The sequence below is a fragment of the Mirounga leonina genome, unplaced genomic scaffold (genome assembly GCF_011800145.1).
Source record: "Mirounga leonina isolate KUSES-001 unplaced genomic scaffold, KU_Mleo_1.0 Mir_94, whole genome shotgun sequence".
NCBI lineage: Eukaryota > Metazoa > Chordata > Mammalia > Carnivora > Phocidae > Mirounga > Mirounga leonina.
Genome location: NW_023270855.1, coordinates 18033114 through 18045622, shown reverse-complemented (window position 1 = coordinate 18045622; position 12509 = coordinate 18033114). Strand labels below are relative to the sequence as shown.

The 12509-nt window shown below is 36.8% G+C and overlaps 1 pseudogene; it reads left to right on the top strand.

Annotated features, from left to right (window-relative positions):
• The first annotated feature begins 10198 nt into the window (after positions 1–10198).
• LOC118005178 lies at positions 10199–11753 on the top strand (annotated as a pseudogene).
• The last annotated feature ends 756 nt before the right edge of the window (positions 11754–12509 follow it).

Below are 12509 nucleotides of genomic sequence, written 5' to 3'. Positions count from 1 at the left end.
TGAAGTAAAGGAGTATAAGAAAAGCAATTCTGTTTACGTAGGAATATTGTCCTCAGTGCTACTTGGGGATCATAATATTGGACAAGTAAAGTAGAAAGTTCTCTATCTGGCAAATCCTTAAATGAACTTAAGACAGTCATAATAATGTTGATACAGCTTGTTGGTTTTCAACTTTATTAATAAATCTATATAAAAGCTCAGGTAAAGATTATGAATATAGAATGTAATGTAATTTTAGTTTTAACCTTAAAAATATGCAAACAGGTACTTGAGAAAATGTAGAAGGTGAAAAGTAGTGGAAGAAGATGAAATAGAAGGACTTACCTCATCAGAACCGTCATATTGACTGGGGATGATGGCACAAGAATATGAGCTGTGAAAATATTGTTCAAGGTTATGGAAGAATAAAAATAATGGTATAAACAGTGGAACTGGGAGAATGATTGCTTTTCATTAATTTTTTTTATGTCTTTTTTTTTTAAAGATTTTATTTATTTATTTGAGAGAGAGAGAGCATGAGAGGGGGGAGGGTCAGAGGGAGAAGCAGACTCCCTGCCGAGCAGGGAGCCCAATGCGGGACTCGATCCTGGGACTCCAGGATCATGACCTGAGCTGAAGGCAGTCGCTTAACCAACTGAGCCACCCAGGCGCCCCTCATTATATATTTTTATACACTCTTTAATTTTTATTATATGCCTATATTACATTAAATATATTAATTGATATAATTAATATAAATATATTAATTGTACAATAATGAAGAAGCAGTTGCTTGCTTTTTATGTTACTTTATCTCATGTGACACTTTATTCAGAACCAGTATTTTTCTGGACATAATTATTTCATGATAGATGGAGGATGGTTCCATTTATCATTGCTCAGAATTTTTCATCCATTCCATTATCAAAAAACGAAAATAAAGGAAAGATGATAGATAAAAATCAAGGCATATTTAAACCTTAAAACTGATTTTGAAAAGGATTTAAGAGCAAGAGAAGGGGTGCCTGGGTGGCACAGTCGGTTAAGCACCCAACTCTTGGTTTCTGCTCAGGTCGTGATCTTAGGGTTATGGGGTCAAGCCCCGCCTCTGGGTCCACAGTAAGTACGGAGTCTGCTTGAGACTCTCTCCCTCTCCCTCTGCCCCTGCCCCCACTCTCTAAAATAAATAAATAAATCTTTAAAAAAAAAAAGACAAGAGAAAATGGTTGAATAAATTTACAACCAATGTGAATTCTGAGGCTATCAATAAATCTATTCATTATTAGGCAATTTATTTTGAAATATTTAACTTATGTCAAAGAAATATTTTAATAATTACTTCAGGAACAGATGGTTTGCACTCTGTAGCTGCAAATATCAATTCTTTGTTGCTATCTCATTTATGTTTTCTTCTCAAAAGAATTGGACTGTTTTTCCTATTAAAAATAGATTATTTGAGAAACCTATACCTCTTAATATACAAAATCATTTATAGTCATATTATGACAGAGCATTTTACATATCTGTATAAAATTTATAGGATTATTAGGTTAGCGATATCGAACACATGCCAACATTCAGGCACAAATAATTTAGGGACATAACGTGAAAAACTGCAGGAATCTAACCTACTGTCTTTTTTTCAGTACGCTGTCATTCGATGCTGTGTGAGACACTTTGAGCTCTACAGCTTAACAGATATAGGAAAAGTGGAGAGTCAATGAAAGGATTAAAAGATTGACAAGATAATAGTTGGATATAGAAATCGGGATTTGGTTTGGCAAAAATTGTTTTTTGAGAAATAACTAATCACTTGTGCTGTTTTCCCTGGGTGCCCTTGTACAAATCACATTGGGGGAGAGGAGTTAGTTTTTCCATCCTTAAAACTGAAGGATTATTTTAGAATATTTTTAAGATCTCTTCCACTTCTAAATTGTATAATTCTAGGAAAGATTAGCACAGAAAAGGTATTATCTTAAAGTAGCTTAAATTGAAGCAAGAGAAAGTTAGGCTACATATTGCAGAGAAAAAAAATGTTAATTCATTTATATTCTTCTGCAACAATCTCTTTCTCTGTGTGTGTGTGTGTTTTTTATTTTTTTTTTAAGATTTTATTTTTATTTTTGACAGAAAGAGAGCGTGTACAAGCAGGGGGAGCGGCAGGCAGAGGGAGAGGGAGAAGCAAGCTCCGGGCTCAGCAGGGAGCCTGATGCGGGGCTGGATCCCAGGACCCTGGGATCATGACTTGAGCCGAAGGCAGACGCTTAACCGTCTGAGCCACCCAGGCGCCGCATGTGTGTGTTTTTTAAACAACAGAAAGCTAATTTGTGTGGAAAAAATCTTTGTCTGCTTATGTGTTAGGAGAGAATAAAGTAAGTCCATTTTAAACAAATAATACCTAATCTTATAAATTTCAGTTAAAATAAAAAAACAAAAAACAAAAAAACCCCAGCCATACCTTTAGCCATAGTACCATTTGTTCTAATTAGGTGAGACCTGCAGAGCATCTCATGGTCTTATGTATTCTTTATACAGCCTCCCACCTTCCCAGAATCTTTGCATATGCTGTTGCCTCAATTTAGACCATTTTCCCCCTCCCTTTTAAGCCGGCTAATCCTCAGGACTTAGTTTAAGCATCATTACCCTCACAGACATTCCTTAGTTCTTCTCATTACATCAAATCGTCTTGTTATGAACTCAGCATCAAAGTATCTCCGCTACAATGTACATGCCAGAGTTGGAATTTTCATATCACTTGTGTGCACACCTGGATGTGTTCTGTTTCTTTCTGTAATGCCATGAGGGCAGGGGCTAGTTAGGGCCTGATCACAGTGAGTCCCCGGAGTTCTGACACAGGCCTTTGCACCAAGAAGGCATGAGACACACATATGTTAAATGAAGGAATGGATGCTTTCAAACCTTTATCCACACTCTCGCAGGTCTTGATTCTCTTTTCAGTATCATTATTTTCTACATTTCTAATTGTGAGGATTGATAAAGTATTTATAAACTCATAATTTCCTCCTTCACTTTTACTCTCACCTGATAATTAATTTTTATTAATATCCAGGAAATAAATTATTAAGATGATGAGAGAGTTGAAGAACAATGTCATGTCATATATATATATTATATATAAAATGTATATATAATATACATAATGTCATCTCATATATATATGTATATATAACATACACAATGTCATATATATGTGTTTGTGTGTGTGTGTGTGTGTGTATATAAATGTATATATAATATATACATAAGATACCAAATGTTGGGGGTGCCTGGGTGGCTCAGTCAGTTAAGCGGCTGCCTTCAGCTCAGGTCATGATCTCAGAGTCCTGGGACGGAGCCCCACATTGGCATCAGGCTTCCCTGCTAAGCAGGGAGTCTGCTTCTCCCTCAGTGCCTCCCCCTGCTCATGCTCTCTCTCTTGCTCTCTCTCTCTCTTTCTCTCAAATAAATAAAATCTATAAAAAAAAAATACCAAATCTTAACAAGACATGGGTTCCAGTTCAAAATTTGACTTTGTCCCTTGTTCCCTGATTTGTCTGTAAAATATGATTAATAATATTTATCTTGCCTGCTATATTGGATAGTTTTATATATAGAAAATGAAATATTTCCCAATTTTGTTGTCTTCCTATTATCTATTAAACTGTGTACATCTATTTAAATATAGCCAGGAGAAAATAATCAGCAGTATGAACAGTTATATATTATTGAAGCTCTTTCAGTTGTAAGTAATGCAAACAAAATTCAAGTATGCTTAAGAAAAAAAGGGAATATATTAACTTACATAAACAGAAAAGTTCAAAAGAGATTCAGGTACAAATGCATTCAAAGGCTTAGATGTTGTGAGCTCTAAGGTTTTAGCTTTATTTTGCTTTTGTTTGTGTTAGCTTTAGTTTCAGGAAGGACCACCACATATGGTGGTCAAGATGGCCATATGTAATTTCCCACCAGGTTAGCATTCCCAGCTAGAAAAAAATAAAAAAAACTTTCTTAATTGCTGCCTCCAGTACCCCAGCATTCATTGTCCTGTCTTGATGCACATACTATCCCTGAACCAATTGTTTTGGGATTTGATTATTTAGGCCTGAGACAAGCACCTTACCTTTTTTAAGTAAAGGATAGATTAAGTCATACCCACACTTATATTGCATTTGGGAAGGGAGGGCTTGGAGGTTCCTGGAGGAAAGATAGTATGTTCTTTGGGAGGAAAGACTACTAGGAAGGCAACATAAAGCATGACTCCTGCAATGTCTATCTTGGTATTTAGGATTACCTATAATCTGTTACCCAATTTCTGCTTCTCTATTTTGGTTTCTTGTGGTTGTTGTTTGTTTGTTTGTTTTTAAGAGAGAGAGATGGGGGTGGATGGAGAGGGGCTGAGGGAGAGAGAGAATCTTAAGCAGATTCCATGCCCAATGTGGAGCCCGACCCGGGGCTCAGTCTCACCACTCTGAGATCAGGACCTGAGCTGAAATCAAGAGTTGGTCACTTAACCAACTGAGCTACCCAGGCACCACTGTATTTTTCAATAATTCTACAATAAATACTGTGTGGGTAATAACAAAAATATAAATGAGATACTATATACAATAGTGTACTCTGAACCCTAGCTCCATAATGAAAGGGATTATTAAGAATGACTGGAAATGGAGAGCCGGGGTGGCTCAGTCAGTTAAGCATCTGCCTTCGATTCAGGTCATGATCTCAGGGTCCTGGGATTGAGTCCCATGTTGGACTCCCTGCTCTGTGGGGAGTCCGCTTGTCCCTCTCCCCCGGCCCCCCCCCACCCCGCTTTTGTGCTCTCTCCCAAATAAATAAAATCTTTTTTAAAAAATGACTGGAATTTTTTTCAAACAGTAGAAATAGGATAAGCAAAAAGCTCAACCAAAACACCTTTAATCCTCAACGTTTTAGAGTGATTGAGAGTGTTTATGTGATTTTTTTTTTAATGTGCTTGACCTAAGGAAAGAATTTGAGTTTTGTTTTTTTTTTTGTCAGCATGAATCTGTCATTGCCTTTAAAAGAAGATTTGGTCTATTTGCTCTGAATGCCAGTGAATAGCTGTGACTCCTTATGGTAACTCAGCATCTATTTCTCTACACACGTTATGGCTTAAGAGAGCATTTTCTCATTTTTTTCCATTTTCTAATCGTGTTCTATTTATTTTATCTTTGGCATCGCAGACTGGTGGTAGATTGAACCCATGCAAGATCTTAGAGTTGATGGAGTTTAGATAGAAAGCAAGTCTTAACACTATCATTTCCCTTTCAGCGGGGTTCCATGAATGTGTTTTATTTAGCCAATCATACTGAGAAAAACAATCTAAATAATTATCTTCAAGTGAAAATTACTGTGATGTTTGTTCTTTCTTCGCCCCCTCATCTTTCACAGTTTTTTCAAAGGATTCAGCTTTATAAGGGTTCTGTATATGTTAAACTCTTTTAGGTCGGGTTACCCAGGAAACAGACTGCAAACAGGGATTTGCATGCACTAAGTTTGTTGGGGAGGGCCCTTTGGAACCACATGTACAAGGGAGTGATGAAACAAGTCATGTAGAAGGAAAAGTTTGTACTGTGGTGTGGTTAGAACGAAGGCTGTCAGCTGGTTCTGTGGAGAGTTGAAGGAGTACAATGACCTTTCAAGGTTGTCCCAAACTGAGAAAAGGCAGATGGGCTTTTACACCCCAACATAGACTGGTCATTGAATGTGGGTGGCCTCTGGGAAAGAGGCACAAAGTGGATGAAGCACCTCCCCATGAATGAGGGCATTTCTTGAGCAGGTCTCCCCAGTGAGCCTTTAGTAGCCAAGTCCTGGCAACTGGAGAAATGAGTATTTTTGTTCTAATAGGAAGCATCTGGGTGACATATCACATTTGACCTATCTCAATAATCAGGGACAAACATCTAATTTAAGGCTTTGATACTTGCATCTAGCCATAAAATCAGTCAGTTGGATTTTTTTTTAATGCATTTTGTTATAATTTTCCCAATCTCTTCATTCATTCCTAAAGATTCAGTTTTCCCTCCAGTATCAGTTTCCTTCATCCTGAAGAACTTTCTTAATTTTTTTCTTGTAGGTTAGATTGGCTAGTAATAAATTGTCTTCATTGTTCTTTGATTTGAGCTTGATGCCTTGATTCTCTTATTTATCTTTTATTCTTGAAGGATTTTTGTTGGATATATAATCCAGGTTGAAAGTTATTCTGTTTTTGTTTTTCATGTCAGTACTTTACCAATGTCATTATGCTGACCCTTCTTGGTAAATTTTGATGAAAAATCCATAGTATTCAAATTGTTATCCCTCTCCCTGTAATGTGTTTAATTTTGTTTGAAATATCTTTGGATTTTGCAGCTTGATTATTATGTACCTATGCATCATTTTCTTAGAATTTACTGAGCTTCTAGATTCTATAATTTATGTTTCCCATCAAATTTAGGATATTTTCAAATGTTGTTTTTTTAAAATCCATTTGTGCCCTTATCTTTTTATCTTCTCTTTCTGGAAATCCAACACCACTTACTTTATATATTTCACTATTGTTTTGTTTGTGCCTAAGTCTTGTTTAATTTTTGAATCAATCTTTTTTTTCTGTTTTCTTGAGTTTGAATAATTTTTATCTATCTTTGAGTTTGCAGACACCTTCCTCTGTTACATATATTCTGTTATTGAGCCCATCTAGTGAACCTTTTATTTAGGATATTGTACTTTTCAGTTTTAAAATTTCATTTAGTTATTTTTTATATTTTTATTTCTATGCTGGTATTTTCTGTCTCTGTATTTATTCCATATGTGTTTATTATAAAATTATAACACATAATAGTAATTACAATAGTTACTTTTTAAAAAATTTATTTATTTGTCAGAGAGAAAGATCGAGCACAAGCAGGGGGAGTGACAGGCAGAGGGAGAAGCAGGCTCTCCCCTGAGCAGGGAGCCTGATGTGGGACTTGATCCCAGGCCCCTGTGATCATGACCCGAGCTGGAGGCAGATGTTTAACCAACTGAGCCACCCAGGCATCCCACAATAGTTATTGTTAAGTCCTTGTCATGATAATCTGAAATTCTGGGTCATCTTGGACTTTGTATCTGTTGTCTTTTTTCTTAAAAATGGGTCACATTTTGGAGTGCCTGGATAGCTCAGTTGTCCTGAGTCAAAACTCTTGATTTTGGCTCAGGACATGATCGCAAGGTTGTGAGATCAAGCCCTGCATCAGGCTCCACACTGGGCATGGAACCTGCTTAAGATTCTCTCTCCCTTTCTCTCTGCCCCTCCCTGCCCACTCTCCCCTCTGCTCACACACAGTCATGCTCGCTCTTTGAAAGGAAGGAAGGAAGGAAGGAAGGAAGGAAGGAAGGAAGGAAGAAAGAAAGAAAGAAAGAAAGAAAGAAAGAAAGAAAGAAAGAAAGAAAGAAAGAAAGAAAGGGGGGAAGGAAGAGAGTCACATTTATAAGGTCTTTCCATGTCAATTAATTTTGGGTTTTATGCTGGTCACTGTTGATGTTATGTCCTATAGATTCTGTTCACTATTACAGTCCTCTTGGGGATGTGAATGGTTTTGTCTTAGGAGGGAATCAGTCCAGTTATGTTCAACCTCTAAGATCTGTAGTGGTTTAAATTTCAGTTCTGTTTTTTCGGCCTTTGATATGCTGGTTTGGGCATACTTTGTGCATATACATTTCGGGGGTAAACCCAAGCATCATTTAATCATAGCATCCTCTTTTATTCTCAGTAAATTACACTTATGAGTCACATGTTCCTTATCATCGAGCAATGTCCAAAATTACCAATTAAAAATTGACATATCACAACTAAAGATTCCAGATGTAAATTAACTGAATCTAAATAAAGAAAAACTTGCCTCTTCTAAATTTATCAAAGAGAATATTTTAATATATATTTTTAAACCTGGTTCAGTAACTTGTAAAAAGTCTACTTTTAAAGAGAGATGATAAAGAAATTCTTTTTCTAGCAATGACTAACTAGGACACTTAAGAACAGCCTTTTTGCTGAGAACAACTAAATAAGCTAGGAAAATATGTTTTTAAATATCTATTTTAAGACACACAAAAAACTACCAATGGAAAAAAAGTACCAATGCAGAACTGAAAGAACCAAGAACCAGGAAATGAGGAACACCAAGAAAGATTATTTTAGTGTCTGGAGCTACTTTTCCCATTAAAAATAATGATAAGTGCTAAAGCATTGGTGAGAGGATAAGATACTGAGCAAAACATTGACACTTTCATGTAGCTGGGAAAAAGGTGGAGTTAATGGTTCTTATAAATACTTGAGTTTTCATTGACATCTAAAGTTATTATATTCTACATGCATGGGAACTAGACCAGTTCTCATAACTGATGCCCAGTTTAAAATCACCTCAATTCCTGACTGGATTATGGTGATGCTCAGCAATAACAGAAATAATCCCTCTCTGGAAAAAGATGCCATTAGCTAAAGCTTCAATTGATTGATATAAATTTGCTACTTAATGATATATAATGTTGTTAAGCAATACAAAGTAATCAGCACAAAAAGTTAAGAATTGGCCAACACACAAGAGAAAAAGCAGACAACTGAGATTTATCAAGAGAATAACCACATATTAGAGTTATAGTACATAACTTTTGAATTAATTAATATAATCAGAAATTAAGTGACAAGATGGAAAATTTTAGCAGAAAACAGGAAAATTTGAAATTTGGAAATTCTAGAACTTAAAATAATTGAAGTTAAGATTTCAGTAGCTGAGATCTTATTAAACTGAGTGGTTGAGTTTAATCATCAGATTAGATGTAGCTGAAGAAGGAGTAAGTGAGTTAGAAGATAGGTCAAAAGAAAATGTCCAAACTGAAGCAAGGAGCTCCAGAAATATGGAGAACCTGAGAACATAACAGACAATTAGAATATAGCATAAACATCTAAAAAATATGTAACTGTTCTTAGAATCAGAAAAGAGTTACTTAGGCAAAAGCAATAGTTGCAAAGATTGTGACTGAGAATTTTTAAAAACTAATCAGTGAATTCAAGGCCAAATTGAAGAAGTTCTGTAAAACCCAGGCAGTATAGATACTATATATATATATATATATATACATATATATATATATACATATATATATATATACTGTGGTATGTCATAAATTATTGAAAACAAAAGTTAAATAGTAAATCTTAAAAGCAACCAGAGGTCTACAGATTCAGTTCAATCCCAGTCAAAATCCCAGAAGGATTTTTTGAGGAAATTTATGAACTGTTCTAAAATTAAAATGGAATTACAAGGGGATTTTTACAATGAACAAAATGGAAAAAATATACATTCCTTCTTTTAAGAACCTTTAAAAAGCTACATTAATTAAGACTGTAGTATTGGTATAAGGAATAACAAATATGTCAGTAGAACCAAATAGAGTCTAGATTTAGATATAGATACAGATGTAAATTTCTAGAGAGTCAACTTATTTTCAGCCAAGGTGCTAAATTAAATCCACTCAGAAGAAATGAAGTCTTTTTAAACAAATAGTGCTGGATCAATTCTATGTCATTCCATACACCAAAGTTAAATTACTTCAAGATGTATCAAAGGCCTAAATAAAAATCTATCACCCTAAATCTTCTAGAGGAAAACATAGGAAATTGTTTTTGTCACCTTGAGTAGGCAAAGCTTTATTGAACAAAACATAAAAAGCATCAGTCATTATAAAAATTGATAATTTTCACTTCATCAATATTAAAAAAAAAACTTCTATCAAAAAAAATCATTAAGAAAATGATTAAGAAAGCCACAGACTAAACAAAATATTTACAAAATGTGTAAATTTGACAAAGGAATTTTATCTAGAATATAGAAAGAATTCCACAAATCAATCTTATAAAGACAAATAACCCAATAAAAAGGGCAAATGTGGGACACCTGGGTGGCTCAGTCAGTTAAGCATCTGCCTTTGGCTCAGGTCATGATCCCAGGGTCCTGGGATCGAGTCCCACATCGGGCTCCTTGCTCAGCAGGGAGCCTGCTTCTCCCTCTGCCTGCCACTCCCCTTGCTTGTACTGTCACTCCCTCTCTCTCTCTCTAGCAAATAAACAAATAAAATATTTAAAAAAAAAAGGGCACTTTTTTTGGAAAAGATACTTTGCAAAAAGAGATATGACTAATAATGCTTCTGTTTAAGATCTCAGCCTCACCACTGCTATATTGCCAAGATGTTGTTTTCTAACAAGCTGCCTCTGGACAAACTGGACATGAAGGGGAAGCAGGTCATCATGAGAGTGGACTTCAATGGTCCTATGAGAACAACCAGATAACAAACAACCAGAGAATCAAGGCTGCCATCCCAACCATCAGATCTGCTTGAACAATGGAGCCAAATCAGTTGTTCGTACAAGCCATCTGGGCTGGCCTGATGGTGTCCCCATGCCTGAAGAGATCTCTTTGGAGCCAGTTGCTGTAGAACTCAAATCTCTGCTGAGCAAGGATGTTTCATTCTTGGAGAACCTTTGCTTTCATGGGGAGGAAGAGGGAAGGAAAGAGATACTCCTGAGAAGAGGGTTAAATCTGAGCCAGCCAAAATAGAAGCCTTCCAAGCTTCACTTCCCAAGTTAGAGGATGTCGATGGCAATGATGCTTTGGGCACTGCTCACCGAGCCCACAGCTCCATGGTGGGAGTCAGTCTGCCACAGAAAGCTGCAGGTTTCTTGATAAAGGAGATGAACTACTTTGCCAAGGCCTTGGAGAGCTCAGAGCAACCCTTCCTGGCCATCCTGGGCGGAGTTAAAGTTGCACAAAAGATCCAGCTGATTGATAATGTGCTGGACAAAGTCAATGAGATGATCATTGGTGGTGGAGTGGCTTTTACTTTCCTTAAGGTGCTCAACAACATGGAGATTGGCGCTTCTCTGCATGATGAAGAGATTGCCAAGATCGTCAAAGAAGAATGGTGTGAAGATTACCTTACCTGTTGATTTTGTCACTGCTGAGAAGTTTGGTGAGAATGCCAAGACTGGCCAAGCCACTGTGCCCTCGGGCATCCCTGCAGGCTGGATGGCCTTGGACTGTGGTCCGGAGAGGAGCAAGAAGTACCTAAGGCAGTTGCTTGGACTAAGCAGCTTATGTGGAATGGACCTGTGGACGTATTTGATCGGGAGGCTTTTGCCCAAGGAACCAAAGCCCTCATTGATGAGGTGGTGTAAGCCACTTTCAGGGGCTGCATCACCACATAGGTGGTGGGGACACTGTCCCTTGCTGTGCCAAATGGAACACAAAGGATACTGTCAGCCATATGAGCCCTGGGAGTTATGCCAGTTTAGAGCTCCTGGAAAGTAAAGTACTTCCTGGGGTGGATGCCGTCAGCAATGTTGAGTATTTTTCTGCCTTTTGGTTCCTATGCATAGCCCCTAAGTCAACTTAGCCCTTAACTGCATCTCTACATGGGCTTAGCTAAAATCTTCCCCATGTCAGGATTCAGGTAGTGGCCAAGGGCTGCAGCACCAAGAGCCCTTCAACAGTTGCACAGCATCTTAGCTCATCTCCACCACACTTTGGATTTGCCTATATCCTTCAAGATCCCATTTGAAGTTTTTAGTAACTAAACCATTGTGCATTCTAGAATGCATATATTTATATTTTGCCTGTTAAAATGCACTCCTTTAGCTTCCCTTTTTGAAGTACCTTATTCTGATTAGTTTTGCCATTGTTCTATTACTCAGCATGGAAATAAGATGAAATCCCAATTGTAGGGAGGGAGGGGGACAAAGATGGTGATCTAGTAAATAAATAATAAATGTTTTTATGAAAGAATAACCAATAAGCACAAATATGTAAAAAAAAAAAAGCTCTATCCTAATCATCAGAGAAATATTAATGAAAACCACAATGATATATCAACTGTCATACAATAAAATAAATTAAGAAAAGCACAATTATATACAATTTTACACCCACTAGAATGGAAAACGGTTAAGAGTGACAATGATAATTGCTGGCAAGGTGGTGGAGCAATTGTAACTTTCATAAATGATGGTGGGATTGTAAAATTGTACAAATACTTTGAATCACTGTTTTGCAGTTTCTTATAAAGTTAAACATACATTTTATCCCACAACCCAGGATTCCATTTTAAGTATTTACACAAGATAAATAAAAACAGGGCGCCTGGGTGGCTCAGTCGTTAAGCGTCTGCCTTCAGCTCAGGTCATGATCCCAGGGTCCTGGGATCGAGTCCCACATCGGGCTCCCTGCTCCGCGGGAAGCCTGCTTCTCCCTCTCCCACTCCCCCTGCTTGTGTTCCTGCTCTCACTATGTCTCTCTCTGTCAAATAAATAAATAAAATCTTTAAAAAAAAAAGATAAATAAAAACATATGTCCACAAAAAGATTTATAAAAATGTTTTTCACAGCATCATCAGAATATCCTCTGATTTGAGACAACTCAGATGCTCATCAACAGGAGAATGGAGTAAACAACTTGTAGTATACTCATACAGTGGACTACTTCTTGACAATAAAAAGGAAATGA